The sequence below is a fragment of the Coregonus lavaretus genome (genome assembly GCF_964263955.1).
Source record: "Coregonus lavaretus genome assembly, chromosome: 24".
NCBI lineage: Eukaryota > Metazoa > Chordata > Actinopteri > Salmoniformes > Salmonidae > Coregonus > Coregonus lavaretus.
The window spans coordinates 26,672,518-26,684,566 of NC_140011.1; the positions used below are offsets into that span (position 1 = coordinate 26,672,518).

Below are 12,049 nucleotides of genomic sequence, written 5' to 3' on the forward strand. Positions count from 1 at the left end.
TGTGCTGGCGTGAGAGGATCATGTTAAGTCCTCAGTAATGTGGACACTGAGGAACTTGAAGCTCTTGACCCTCTCCACTGCGGCCCCATCGATGTGGATGGGGTTGTGCACCCACCCCTGTTTCCTGTAGTCCACGATCAGCTCTTTGGTCTTGCTGATGTTGAGGGAGAGGTTGCTGTCCTGGCACCACACTGCCAGGTCTCTGACCTCCTCCCTGGTGATCAGGCCTACCCCCTTCATGTCGTCAAGAAACTTGATGATGGCATTGGAGTTGTGCGTGGTCACACAGTCATCTGACTTATGAACCATATATCAGATTGACTCCAGATTTTGTATATAGACTCAATGAATTAGTCGCTATTGAATTTGAGAATGATTCATTGCTACATTCGAAGTCGGCCACGCTACCCCACTAGATGTCAACATATCACACCAGGGCAATAAGAACTGAACCGATGGACCTGATGGGGCCATGAAATGTGTGAATATAAAGTCACTGCAACCTTAGATGGCTGCACCAGAACAGTTGGTGGCGATATAGATGTAATTGGCACCAGTGGCACCATAGATACTAGAGCAATAACTATTGATAAAGTGGACTTTGTCTCATACAATTGAATGTTAGATTTTGTGTGTTTTCACACATAGTTTTTAGCTATAGTTCAAATCAAAGTTTGACTATTTGTTTCATTGTATTTTTTTTCATTTGGTCCGGTTGGTTTCACATTGCCAAATGTCAAACTAACTAAAATTCCTAAACAAAACCATGTGTCCATGCAAGTCATTTGTTTATTGGACAAAAATGCTCACAATTATCATGAAGCATCACTTGTGTATCCCAATTTTCATATTACTTTCGCTTTGGTCTTCCAAAAACATGCAGGAGGAAACACCGCAATAGCCGTTCTAACTGCTACGTGAATAGGCTATATTCAGTAGCCTATATCCCCTGAATAGCCCCTATCTCTCCTAATCTGCATCGGCTGCGCTCAGAAATTTCTCAAGTTATGATGCTGAGTGCATTTCATCAAATGCTCGCAGTCAAACAACCAATAATAATGCAGGACACTGGTTATTTTCCTGTTTGGTCTGGACTGCATTCTCACCTGCAGAGAACCGCACCACGGTATGAATTGAATCAGACCGAGACCACCCTTTTTGAGCGAACCACAGTGCGGTGTTTAGTGCGCTCCCAATTGCGGATAGAGTGTTCACACCAGTCCAAACGAACTGAACTAAGGGGGTAAACACACCATGCAGACGTACAATGTGAAATATCTTGATTAGTAAATCTGTATATTCACATATTGTTGCCTTATTATGTGGTCTGAATGTAGTGAAAAGTGGATATTTTATTCGGGAAAATGTGAAACCAGAAGTCCTGCTGCTTGCACAGTCAGCGTATGTATTTATTTATAAATATTCATATTTATATATAAACTCAATACATTAAGTAATGACATTAAAATAATGATTACCTCCTGCATTCAAAGATAAACAACCTACAGCACTAGACTAAACTTAACTTGCGTCATCCTTGTCGTATTGAGAGATAAACACGGTAATGCTTTCACTGATTGCAGATAGTTCCTAGATGATAGAGCACTTGCTTTGTTATCCAACTAATCTTGCGTCCTTTCTGTCATCCTGTGAACCCCGTTCATTGCTGCTCACAGCTATATTTTGTTATCTTTTTCTCTCACATTGCTAAATTAACCACTTATAAAGCATTCGTGCAGTCTCTTCATAAGCACAACATGCTTTACAAATCATTTAAAAGCTAAATCATACTACATAAACTATCTTTCTTTTTTCTCAGACTGCCTCTTTTTTTTATTTCTTATTCTATTTACTTCTCTACCCATTTCTCACTTTCTTCTTCGCTATCTGCATTGTAAGCTTGCTTCTCTCTCCCCTCACACTTTTTCTCTCTTCCTGTTAGTTTTAGAGTTCCTGTTCTATGAATACAGTTTTTCTCGATTGCTAAGACACATTTCTTGAAAGCTGCTCTCCTTTTCTCTTAACTGTGAACACAAAACCCAATTTTCAAGCTACATTCACAAAACCTCAGACTCTTCTTGCAAAACCAAACTTTCACCTCAAAACAGTTCAATCTGTGCTCAAAACTGAACTATGTTGTCAAATCGTGCCCCGAGTCAATCAAAATTAAAAACACTACTGAACAGTCACTAAACACTACGTAGAAAAATAGAAAACACAATGCTCAGGACATGAAGCTGGAGAAATAAATGTTTATTGTTCACTGTAGGCTAAATGCATGTTTCAAAACAAAAAAAACCTGTGCATTTAGCACTTGTACAAAAAGACAAAACAGAAATCTTGTGCATTTACATGTAGCACTTGTAAAAACAAACAGAAATCTTATGCGTTTGCCACTTGTGTACAGTAAGCCCATGTAAAAATAAAGTACAAAAATATACAAATAAGTGCATTACTCAGCCACAGTATCATGTCTCCGTACTGGGTCAGGCCACAGGACTTCATCCACATCACAGGCCACATTTTGTCTGGCCAGGCAACGGGGGAAAAAACCCCTGGCATGCCGTATCCAGGCTTGGCATGCCTCCACACCTATGTCACCACAGGCAAGTCCCATGGCTTGCAGGAGATTTACCCTGGTGTAAGGTTGGTGTTCATATACCTTCCACCGCCATGAGGAGAATAATTCCTCAATGGGGTTTAGGAAAGGGGAGTACGGTGGAAGGCAAAGATTGATAAAACCTTGGTTCATATTGTACCACTCTCTAACCTGGAGGGCTCTGTGAAAACTCACATTGTCCCAAACAACAACATAGATGGGATGCTCATCCTGCTGCCCTAACAAAGCATCTCGCATGTGATTGAGGAAAATGAGGAGCTGGTGAGTGTTGTAGGGCCCCAGGTTGGCATGATGGTGGACAACCCCATGATTGCTGATGGCAGCACATAATGTGACATTGCCACCACGCTGCCCAGGAACACCAACAATGGCCCGATGGCCAATCACATTACGGCCTCTCCTTCTCCTTTTGGTGAGATTAAACCCAGCTTCATCCATGTAGATGTATTGATGGGGTCTTTCCATTGCATCCAGTTGAAAAACCCTATGTAGAAATAGATATAGTTTTGTAAGTGATACGGAAAAAGTGATTTAGGCCACTACAGTAAATCACTACTTAGAGTAATCAACATTGAATGTGTCTGGATATATGCCAACCTGTACATACTGGAATCTTTGCTCTTTGACTCTGTCTGAGTTGCGATCAAAGGGCACTCTGTATAGCTGTTTCATGCGCAGTCTGTTGCGCTTGAGGACACGATCAACAGTAGAGAGGCTGACACTGTTGATACCCTCAAAATTTAAATGGTCCTCAATGATCTTCTGCTGAATTTCGCTCAGTTTAATGGCATTGTTCTCACGGACCATATCAACAATTAGGGTCTCTTGGTGTGGGGAGAACATACCTGTCCTCCCACACCCATGTGGCAGTCTTTCAATTCTACAAAAAGAGAACATGGAGTTACAAAAAATATACATGGAATACTAGGCCTACAAACAGTTAGACCAACCCTCCATTACAATACTACAGTACATTGGTACAGTGATGTACTGAAACATATATTTACTTACAGTATACTGTGGTACAGTATATAGTATGTCATACAGTAATTGCTGTCAACATTTACATACTGTACTATAATGTCAAAAAAAGGTAATTACCTGTTCTCTTCTCTAAATCTTCGGATTATGGTGGACACAGTGAATCTACTGATGTTTGGTTGTACCCTTTGTCCAGCCTCCCTCATGCTCATACCATGGACAAGAACATGGTCAATCACAGTAGCTCTGATTTCATCAGATATTACTGTTCTTTGTCTTCGCTGACCACCTCGACCACCTCGACCTCCTCTCACACGAACTCTTCCTCTCAGATTTCTATCCATTGTAGGGCCTCACAAACCAGTGCTCTCTGAACTGGCTTACTGTATATGTTCCCTCACATCATTAGCCACAAGTGTGATCAATTTTGAGTTGTTGTGTTCAAGTGGTGACACCTGTGCTCTAATTGTGTTTGACTTTTGTCACCTGTGCTCACCATTATGCAGCACGGGTGCATCACAATGAAAATGTGTTGGCAAGTTATGTCTAAACAGGTGAAAAGTGCTTATGGTTTTGCCAAAAGAGTGATTGATTCAATCAGTGGGTTCAGGCAACTGAGCATTTGGTTCAGACAATAGGGTTTAGTGTTTTAGCAATTGAGAAAAACTGTAATACGCACATGTATTTGTGTCATGTTCATTCTGGAAGGCCATCCCTTACTGACAGGTCCTTTCAGCCCATTCATACTACCTCTGCTAGCGTAGGCCATATAACACCATTATACATCACCTCCAGATATCTTACTCATCATTTTCATAATTAATCATTCAACAATGAGCCAATGTAATTACACCACTGATAACCTGCAAAGCATTTCCTACAGATCCACTTGAAACGGCCCAGTGAAAAGCAGCTGGCTGAGCAGGGCGGTAGGCAGTATGTAGAGAGAGAGAGAGAGAGAGAGAGAGAGAGAGAGAGAGAGAGAGAGAGAGAGAGAGAGAGAGAGAGAGAGAGAGAGAGAGAGAGAGAGAGAGAGAGAGAGAGAGAGAGAGAGAGAGAGAGAGAGAGAGAGAGAGAGAGAGAGAGAGAGAGAGAGAGAGAGAGAGAGAGAGAGAGAGAGAGAGAGAGAGAGAGAGAGAGAGAGAGAGAGAGAGAGAGAGAGAGAGAGAGAGAGAGAGAGAGAGAGAGAGAGAGAGAGAGAGAGAGAGAGAGAGAGAGATAGATAGATAGATAGATAGATAGATAGATAGATAGATAGATAGATAGATAGATAGATAGATAGATAGATAGATAGATAGATAGATAGATAGATAGATAGATAGATAGATAGATAGATAGATAGATAGATAGATAGATAGATAGATAGATAGATAGATAGATAGACGAGTGTCCTTCAGGGGGTTCTGTTGCTGTCTGACAGTAACGTTAGCGAGGCGGATGATTCTGACAGCAAGATAGAAAGAGAGTACATTATATGAAGATAGCCCAACGCATTACATTGCTGCCTGCCATAAAATGAGGGACAGTGTCTGACAGACCAACCAAGGACAATGATATCAATCTCTATAATATAGAGTACATTATCTTGGAAATATATGGTACCAAATGGACCAGATCAACCTGGAAAACTTTGGCTCTAGTGTGTAGCTTCAAGTCTCCTTCCCAGCGTTGTCATTGTCCTATCTTTCTTTGTCTCATACTAGTATCCAGGTAGCTGTCAGCTCCCACTCCCTCCCTGATAATAATAGTGGTCAGATATCCTTTGCTCAGTCTGTGGGTCAGCCCTGACTCAGCACTCTATTAACACTGCTTGCGAGATCCTTATACCCCAAAACTAACTGCATCAAACACACACACATGCATGCACGCACACACACACACACACACACACACACACACACACACACACACACACACACACACACAAGCATAAACCAGCATTACAGTCAGTTCGTTTTGGGATAAAAACCTACAGTAATAATGACAGTATTGATTAACTCAATCACTGTGTCAGTATTTGATGAGTTGAAAATTAGTGTTTCATTTATTTTATTTTATTATTAATTTAATTCATAAAAGGTAGTTTATGGACAGAAATTCCATAATTCGAAGGTTGATTACATCTAGAAATGTGTAGTTACATCACATTGTTGCAACAAAAACCCTTTCTTTATTGATATCGCTTATAGCCTGATATCTGAAGGCATAACTACTGCATCTAAAGGGGAAGTGAAAGGTCAGACGTTTATGCAGCCGTGCAATAGGCTTTCTTGCCTAACGCAACTCTGAGAGAGGAAGTAGCTGTTTTCCTCTGTCTTGACCATATTCTGAATACTTTGTCAGAGCATTTCTGCCATGTTAAAGCAGGATGTAAAACAGATCCTGTGGATTGCACAAATCCTAATATGTAGTCCAGTATTAATTTGAACAGGGACAATAATAGGTGAAGTGTCAATGTCAAAAATTATATATTTCTGGTTATTTATTATGTGACTTTAATGATGCAATAGGTTTTGATATTATGTGACTAAAATGGTATTTTCTCCATCTCCCCAGTATTCCCTCCCAATTCTCTAAAAAGGTTTCTGTCTTCAACTCTTCATCTCTGCTTAGATACTAATCCATCAATTTACCCCTCAGAGCAGGGGAAGGAAATAACACCTTTTTCACACATTACTGACAAAGCATTGATGAGTGCATGTGGGCAAATGCCAAGGCCTGTGAGTCACAACAAGGTTTGTCATTCCAATGCTCTTCTAGTTATTCAAATGTCTTGATAAGTGCGCTCTCTAGTGGGCATTCTAAGCTCTTACACTATGAGACTGGTTCTCAATCAATGAGAGAATCTCAATTGCATACTCCTCCTGTCCTCTCTCCTCGCCTCCTTCTCAAAACCCATTGGATGAGAAAGCCAGAGGTCTGACCTTCTCCTCCAATGGTTTTTGAGAAGGAGGCGAGGAGATAGGAGAGAGGACGCGAGGAGTATGCAATTGAGATTCTCCCTATATGTGCGCTGGTACAATACTGGCAAATGACTGTTATTGCTCTGAAATATCGACGTGTTGGTCTTTTAATTTGGATGTGTAAGTACTGTGTACCTTTATGTCTCAATACAAGTATTGATCGATAGTTAGTTTCAGTATGTGTTCAAAATAAAGGCCATGTGAGACTGTCATGATACGTGCCATACACTGATAGCAGTATGCCCAAGGTTTCTTTCTACTCAACCAGAAGCTTCTATGGATGAGTCATAAAGGCCAATCTTCACAATGACATTCTAAACAACAGACACCGTCCTCATCGCACCCTGACACAGACATACTCACAGACGCACTCAAAGACACACACACACAACACAAAAAATACACACACCTCTTCACTTGTTTGAGTGACCTAAAATCTAATCAACCTGTATTCCAAAAAATAACTGCATTCATTAGTTCCACACTCACAATCACAAGGCTTCAATAGCGGTCCAAGTGGGATTAGTAGACAATGACTGGATTCTGCTCTAAATCATAATCCGAAAGAACATAAGCAAGTACAACATCACAAGACACACAAGGTAGTCACACAAACAAACACAGAGAGAGAGAGAGAAAGAGAGACAGACAGACAGACAGACAGACAGACAGACAGACAGACAGACAGATAGAGAGAGCGAGAGAGAGAGAGAGAGAGAGAGAGAGAGAGAGAGAGAGAGAGAGAAGGTGAACCCAGCCATGTTAGTAGATACCCTTAGCAGCATCCACCTATCCCAGCTGCCTTTGGGATGTAGTGGAGATTCTGTTGCACCCTCAGGTTAATGGGATTACCCTGGTCATTGTCTACCTCACTCTTCCTAACCTCCAGTCACTCAATGCCTCCATTGTAAAAACATGTATTCTGCTCACTGGAGATGGATTATTGGCATTTGGTTTTGCATTATTTACCAGTACATTGATTAAAATGCATGTGATACAGTGCTGCTGGCTGCAGGTTGTGTCGTCCACCACTGAACTTGATATTGGAGCCATAGCAATCAAGGGTAAGATTTCTGTCATTGGTCGAATACATGTCCCCGTCGCCGTCGTCGTCCGTCCACCCCCCGTCCGTCCGTCCGTCCCCAATGAAAGTTGTACCCCTGCAAATAACAGTCCATACAGTTTACTGTAACTCAAATGCAATGTTCTAAAAAGGACACCAGCAGAGCCATGCATTTAGAGAGTTGGGCCAATGTGGTTACTGCATTATGAGGCATTTACATGACACTTCAACATGCTATGGCAGCCATGATAGCTCCCTATTAACATTACATGGGGAATATTTAAACATTGCTACTGTATGTACTGTAAGTGAATGTCTAGAATTCTCAAAGTTGGTCTAACGCTCTTAAATATATGGCTCTGGACACCAGGGATCGCTGTTACATTCAGTACGTCATATCCGTATACAGCCACACCAGAGACGACGAGAGCAAGGACAAAGATATTTATATTTAACCCAAAATAGTTCATCTGTGTCGTTTACAGTGAGAGCAAATGATGCATGGTGGGCAGAACAAGCAAGGAGGTGGGCAAAGCCATGCATGAGCTAGTTAGATCCTATTGGCGCGTTGTAGCACGTATTTGCATATTTCCGTTAGGGACCGTCTACTCTGTGAAGTGCGCGTGTGCACAAACTCAATTCGACCTTGCACTCCTTCTAAACAACGCATTTTTGTTTTACTTTGGCAAAGAGTCAAGTTTATAAAACCTAGTGCAGTGTATTCATAACACGTTCTAGTTTTGAGAACAGAAAAATGTATTGAGATCAGATGTTTCATCGATGAGAAAATGAGCAGAATATCAGCCCAGTTTCACCTAGTTCCATCCTCTCCCACTACCCGCGACTGGACTTCCTCTCACTACCATATTTGGTGGGGAGAAAAAGTTCTAAGCGGATGCTTCAGCTTTATAGCCCCAGTGACGTGTCTGGGTTACCCATTCTGTCTGTGGCAAGGACTTTCATTTTCAGGCGGGGTAGGTTGCCCACCAACAACACAAGGAAACGGGAAAATAGAATAAGAATCGGCAGCACAATCGCCAGCCATCCTTTGAAGCAACGCAATCTTTCGGAAATAAATCGCCATTATTGAGCACAAGAAATACTAACAAGTAAAATTGGTGAGTTATGAATGTGTTTTGGAGTTATGTGTGAACGGTTTTGCAGGGACTTCTCCAACTGCCCAGTTGTATTGTTGCTTTGTTCTGTGCAGCAGCCATTTTTAATCGCCTTGTCCTATGTCATCGCCGCCTTCCGTGGTCCTGAAATATGGCAAACTGCTAAAATAATTTGTTTTCGTTTGTGCAATTTCACCTGCACTACTGTCACCTGAAAGTGAAGGGTTTCATGTGTTCTCTAAAACGCCAAATTGCTGCATTTTCTGGGGATTTGTTTTTGGAATTCCAGACAGGAACTTCAGTTGATTGGCCGTCTCGCAATCTTAGCTAGCTAACGTTAGTTGCTAGGCTAGTTAACTTGACATCTAGCTAAACCAGTTTGGTGTTAATGTTATTATTTTGACTAAAATAATAGTTGTTATATCAATACTTAATAAAATAGTTTTTATTCAAGAACTAATGCCCATGTCAAGTTTTTCACGAACTCGCAGATATAAACAACGCAATCAATGTTTACATACTCTGTGATGCTTGGCAGACCACCAAGCGCGTACTACTACTAGCTAGCTAACAAGCTAATTCAGCAGAGATGGCTAGCTAGCGCCTGTCTACCACTTCAACATTTGACTGTCAAATTGGACTAGTCCGTGGCCTAAAACCCTCTGTTTGAACAAAAATTGCATAGGTAACGAGTATCAACAATGTTTTACAATAACTAGCTTTAGCTAGTTAGCATACGCAGAAAACAGTTAGCTAGCTAGCAAACTAATAATGGTTAGCCAGCTAACACGGCAAACTGCCATTTTAATCAGGCCTTGGTGGTTAGCGAACTGTGTTCCTACGTTTTATTCTTACGTTTTGTTGCGATTAAACCGTTTGTTGCTGATAATTATTTGTATTCCCTTTGAAAATATTTGTGACCGCTAACTCTTGCGCAATATAACGTTAGTGCACAAACAACAGCTAGCTGGCAACTAGGCTATAGAAATGTCCGTCTGCTTGTACGCTAGCTCAGGGGTTCTCAAACTTTTTGGGATCGGGGACCCCTTTTGTTATATCCTGTAATACTACACATTTTGTCATGGGGCAGAGATTCTTTGTTGCAGCTTTAAATCTAATATCCTGCAATACTACACATTTTGCTACGAGGTAGAGAGAACTTAAGATAATTTAAGTTTTAAAACATAAATGACACTGCATTTATGTGTTGGGGGGGGGGGGGGGCATTTTGCCCAGGGTTATGAAATTGGAGATGAATAATATTTCATTTTAGCAGACGCTCTTATCCAGAGCGATTTACAGTTAGTGAGTGCATAAATGTTTTCATACTGGTCCCCCGTGGTAATCGAACCCACAACCCTGGCGTTGCAAGCGCCATGCTCTACCAACTGAGCTACACGGGATTAGGATCGTTTGCCCCCTAGGCCCTCGACTTTTCAGAAGTGTAACTTGGTATAAAAAAACAACTTTGGATTTCACATGTTCAACTTCATAAAAAAACGTGTTCCTATCTCAAGAGGTTAAATTAAATTAAAAAACACTATATTAAGTGCCAAATAAGGTAACGGCGCTGCAGTCCAAACATGCTATTTTTACCCCCTCGGCCCTTGCGCTAGCCACTTTCCCTCTGGAATCCCTGGCGAAACCGGATGCAGTTTGATTGCTATCTTAAGTGGAGGTCCAATTCACTAACGTTGCCCCCTAGGCCCTCGATTTAGCTTGAGGGAGCGAGTGAACAACTTTGGTCACTTGCGAGGTTGATATGACCCACAATTCAATGCAAACTGTAGTCATATGTGAAACTCTGGTGGCCGCGAAGTGTCGAATTTTGATTTCATAAATCAGCCATAGATCGTCTTGTGACAGGGCGTAGCAATTGAATGAATAAAAAAATTTAAAAAATATATCAATCAATTTCTAGCCTTTCTATGGGTAACAAGTTTGAATTGATATGCTCGACCAGCTCAGTTTTTCTTCGCACATTAAAAAAACAAACACAAATCTTGGTCCACCAAGAGTCATCTGTTCTTTCGACCAATCGATTGGTCAACATTTTAAAGCGTGTATTTTTCCATATATTGACACATCCTATGTGTTTTAATCAAATCAACTATATTCACTGAGCTTGTCTGATGCTTTAAGCACACTGTTTGATTAAATAGAGGGAGTCTGACCAGCAATTGATTTGATTGTGCCAGGCCTGGCTCAGACTTGCTGCGCTGTGTTAAAAAAAAAAAGGACAGCGAGTGACTGTGACTTGCACACGTCGTCTCTCTCTCCTCCCTGCTTCAGCGACCACCACAGAACATCAGTGTTTATCGTGCTGACCGTGTTGCTAAAGCTGCAACATAATTACAGCCATTTCTGACTGAAAAGTTCTGCTACCGAAAACTAGGAAAAACGTTCCCTATTCCCTCAACACTTGCTCTCTTTACGTGACCAAATACCTATTCGCACGGGACTAGTATTACTAGAGAACGTTGGTTATGTAATTATTACTCCAGAATGTCCATTATTCCAGAGGACAATTTGGACGGGATTAGTTTTTTCCAAACTGCCTCATGTAAATCTTATTTTTGTTCAATAAATTGACAGTTATGACAAGCCTGGAGGTTTGTATTCTAGGCGTGAAGATACAGTATTTCAACATGTCCAGGTGATAGGGCCACACTGATAACTCCAGCTTGGTTCCCGTTTTAAAAAAAAAGTATTAAATATTATTATATTTGAGTTAGGATTTTTGGCCTAAGATTACTCATTCCATGATATTCAAACAACCTCCAATAGATGGCGCCTGCTTGGAAAGAATGATTCTGCCGTGGAGCAAACGTCACAACAGATGCATCGCCAAATCTAACCGGTAAAAACATGAGCCTACTAAAAAGATTACAAGACAAAGTAAAATATGAAAGCCCTAACTCAGAGGAATTGGTATTTCTTCACTGTATTATTCATCAGGAAACCCTGTGTAAAAGTGTGTTAAAGCTGGAAAATGTTGTCAAAGTGGTTGTAAAACTTGTCAACTTTATATGGGTAGGGGGGCTTAACCATCGTCAGTTCGTTCAGCTGCTCATTGACAGAGGCAGAGCACCAAGACTTGTTGTACCATTCAAATGTGCGCTGGCTAAGCCTGGGAAAACTATTTTGCCGTGTGTGGGAACTGAGAGGGGAGATAGGTATGTTCCTTGATACGGTTGGTAAAGCTGACGACTTCTCCGAGTTGAAAGACAGACTGGCTGGGCGACTTTGCTTTCGGTGTGGACATATTGGGGCATCTGAACGATCTAAATGTGAAACTGCAGGTAAA

At 41.2% G+C, this 12,049-nt stretch overlaps 1 protein-coding gene across 9 annotated transcripts in view; it reads left to right on the forward strand.

Moving 5' to 3' along the window:
* Positions 1-8,606: 8,606 nt before the first annotated feature.
* The window catches only part of LOC311099592 (protein PRRC2B-like), a 41,122-nt gene continuing 37,679 nt past the window's right edge, over positions 8,607-12,049 (forward strand). For all 9 annotated transcript variants that reach the window (XR_014609735.1, XM_084140286.1, XM_084140289.1 and 6 more), the window contains exon 1: positions 8,607-8,745. The gene's annotated coding sequence lies outside the window, so the exon portion shown is untranslated. The remainder of the gene's footprint in view (positions 8,746-12,049) is intronic.